Below are 4,071 nucleotides of genomic sequence, written 5' to 3'. Positions count from 1 at the left end.
TATCATGGGGAGGTATAGATGGTCAAATGGGTCGTGTCTGGCGGGCTGGTCCGAGGCACGAACCATTTAATAGTGTCTGGGCCAGCCCGACATGATCATCGTGTCGTGCTTAGGCCGTAGCCTCGGCCCGTAGTGCTGATCTGACCCAACATGATTATATTTTTTTATTTTATAAAACTCGTATATACATATGTACAATTTATATTTAATATTAAAAATAATTGACCATGATATTCCACTGGTTAGACGACTTCACTCATTGTCTTCCGCCCTTTCTTCCTTAGGGTTTAGGTTCGAATTCCACCTCTTACACTATTTTTTTAAAGTTGTGTGCATGGAGGGATGCAGGATTAATTTAATTTATGGACGACTGTTAAAACTGTTGCTTTAAATATAGTAGAGATATATAAATAGAGATCTTTGACTATGAACGTCTATATATCTCTTTCTTTAATTTTTATATATATATATATATCTTCTTCCTCCATTGTTTCTAGAAGCACTAGGCAAGTTGAACTTGAGAGCCTGGTCTGGTGCATGCGCCTTCACATAGTTGGTATCGCTGCCTCCGTTGGGATAGGTCATAGGCACGACAGGGGAACCTATTTGGTTGCAAGGAGGAGTCCGGTTGTTTTTTTTTCTGACACAACGTATTCACAACATATTGATGCTTTTTCTCCACATACATATTACGAGGAGGCCAAAACCCCCACCCGATACATTAGTAGGGCTGGATAAAATGTTCGTGGCTCGTTAGCTCGCCCGGATTATGGTCCATTTGGCTCGACTCGAATCGGCTCATTTGAATTTTTTTCACGAGCTGAGCTGACATCCTAGCTCGGTTCGTTAACAAGCCAGCTCGTGAGCAAAACGAGCTACCACATTCCAGCAAAACGAAACTATATGCGTATCATTTACGGTATAATTGATGAACATATTATATATATTTGAGGTGTATATGACCTATGAGTTAAACTAATAATTAATTAACTATGTCTATGCATTAAATTGGTCTATGCGAATATTATTGTGGGGTTAAACTGATGAACATGTATATGAATTGTGAATTGATGAGTGATGAGTTGTGTTAATTTGGTGTTACATTGACGTGGTTTGTGAAACTATGAGTATAACTATTATTTTCTATTGTTAAATTAGTTTAAAATTAACTATAAATTAATTATTATATACATATTTTTTCTACTCTGGCTCGCGAGCTAAACGATTCAACTCGAGCTCGTAAACGAGTCGAGCTAAGCTGACTCTGTGGCTCGTTAGTTTAACGAGTCGAGTCGAGCCAGCTCGTTAGCTTAACGAGTCAGCTCGAACTTGGAGCTCGGCTCGTTCTCCAGCCCTATATATTAGGCTCGCTCTGGCAGCCTAGAAAAAACAACCTTAGAGGCTAATTTGGCAACAAATGGACAAAAACCCAAGAAAGTTGTTGGGGGCCTTCGTCCTCCGAAGGTCCTCGAAAAACGTGATTTAACAAAATCTTCAAGTGTAACATGTGAACAGGTACCTTCGGACTAGGGCTAAAAGCATGTACGACGTAAAAAGCATGATCGTGACGAAGGTTGGAGTTGCTCCGAAGCTACGTGCAGGGGAGCTTCGGCTAAATGGCGGAGAAAGGAACCGACTTAAAGGGGAAAAGGCTATCTAGTCCTCATAGAATTGTCTATTAGTTAATAATAAATGTAAAGGGCATGAATGTAATTTCTCACAGGCTGTGTCCTGTGCCTATAAATAGATGAACAGTTCCCCCGTACGGTTCACGCTGACTGGTACTTGCTCGTGCGTCACACTTGTACTTTTTACCTTTTGTCAAGCCGAAGGTACATATGTTATCTAATTTTGTTTCTATTCTTTCATGATAATATAATGAGGACGAATTGATAATGTTATATGATTATTCATGTTGTCTTTCATATTTCATATGCTTCTTCTTTCATTAACGTACGCTGTGATGATGAAGGTATGTCATTCATCACCTTCGTCTGAAGATCATTATATCCTATGGAAAATAATGCTTCGAAAGACGAAGGGCATTAACTTTTAACCTTTTGTGTTGTCTTGTTCTTAATTCATAGCACTTAAGAACAAGTCCCCAACATTGGCGCCCACCTCCGGTGAACTCTTTCGACCACCTTTGGCAAGCACTGACCTTCGTCATGCCGTCGAAGAAAGCTTCAGCACCAGGGACTGCTGCATTGCAGCCGCTGGACCCAAACCAGGAGACACTCTCTCTCCGAGAGGCCAGAAGCCAGAAGAGGAAAGCCACCAGTCCAACACTCTAGGAGGAGGAGTTGGACCAAGAGATCAGGGATATGGAAATCATCCATCAGCAAGTACAAAGAAAGAAAGAGAAGATGGCGCGGCTGGCTGATCTTCAAAGAAAGATCGATGAAGCTACTGAAGAAGTGTGTCATCTTGCACAAGATGAACAAAACCGAAGGCCCCAGTACAGGGAGCTTCATCAGGAAGGCCTATTCAATAAAAATGGATGGTGTGATGATTTTAATGCCTTTACTTTTGATGATGCTTCTCCCTTGGCAGCAGAACTATAGGCTACCCCGTGGCCCCCGTCATACAAGCCACCTCAGCTTCCTATGTATGATGGGTATTCAGACCCAAAGCAGTTTCTGATGAGCTACGAAGCAACTATTTCTTCGTATGGAGGCAATACTGCAGTCATGGCGAAGTCCTTCGTCATGGCAGTCCGGAATGTAGCCCAAACATGGTATTCTTCTCTTCGGCCAGGGACTATTACATCGTGGCAGAAGCTTAAGGACATGTTGGTTACCAGCTTCCAAGGCTTTCAAACGAAGCCGGTCACAGCTCAGGCTCTGTTCCAATGCATGCAAGACCACGAAGAGTATCTTCAGGCTTATGTACGAAGGTTCTTGCGATTGAGGGCACAAGCGCCTACCGTGCCCAATGAGATTGTCATTGAGGCCATGATCAAAGGTCTTCGCCTAGGACCTATCGCCCAATATTTCGCCAGGAAGCCCCCACAAACTCTAGAGAAGTTGCTTCAAAAGATGGATGAGTACATCCGGGCTGACAATGACTTCCGCCAAAGAAGGGAGGAAGCTTACAGATTCTCTGAGATGACCAGGGGCTTCAGAGGAAAAATCCACCCGAGACATGTCAAGTCAATTCATAACTCCACTCAGAATGATGACAAAGGAAGTCAGCTGCAGAGGCCATAGTATACCTCACAATCTTCGGGGCAGCAACAAAGCTCTTTCCGGCCGCCAGCTCCAAGAAGCAGAGGCGCCAGGGGCTTCGGAGGAAGATATGGGGACCAGCCCGGGAAGATCTACTGCTTATTTTATGGTGAAGATAAGGGCCATACTACAAGAATGTGCTAAATCACCATCCAAAAGCAGAAGGAGATTGCAGAAGCCGAAGCTCGGCAGAATCAACCAAAGCAGGTCCTGCACACTGCTTTGTGCCACTCACCCTACATACCAGAATATGTGGGTAATTATTCTGCAACTTCTGTTGCTTCGGCTAGTCAGCCACAGGCTTCTTGGCCACAGCTTCCACCTCCGCCATCACTACAACCTACCTATTCACGGGGTCAGCAGCCAGAAGGGCACCAACACACCCAACAACAACAGGATTTCAGGGAGGAATCCGAAGCTCGCACAGTCAACAGTACTGTGCCGGAGTCAAAGCATATCTATTGAGAGATATCCTACTTTCTGAAATACTTTTTTATTCTATGCCAGTTTGTTTTTTAATAAGGGACAAGTAATGCAAATCTAGTTTTAATTCTTTGTAATACTTTCGCTTCTATTAAATGAAATATATCTTCTTCACATATTTACGAAGCTCCAAAATTGCCGAAGCTCAAAAAAGTCGTTCCTAAGGAAGCGCAGCATAAGTCTTGCCGAAGCTACAAAAGTCGTTCCCAAGGGAGCGCGGTGTAAGTTTCTGCTCAAAAGTCGTTCCTAAGGGAATACAGAGCCAAATACCGCCGAAATATAAGGCAAAGCGCGAAAAGTCAACGCGAAAAATACCGCCTAAATATAAGGCGAAGCGCAAAAAGTTAACACGAAAAATACC

This window comes from Zea mays, chromosome 3, assembly GCF_902167145.1.
Source record: "Zea mays cultivar B73 chromosome 3, Zm-B73-REFERENCE-NAM-5.0, whole genome shotgun sequence".
Lineage (NCBI taxonomy): Eukaryota > Viridiplantae > Streptophyta > Magnoliopsida > Poales > Poaceae > Zea > Zea mays.
Note: the sequence above shows the minus strand (reverse complement) of the source record.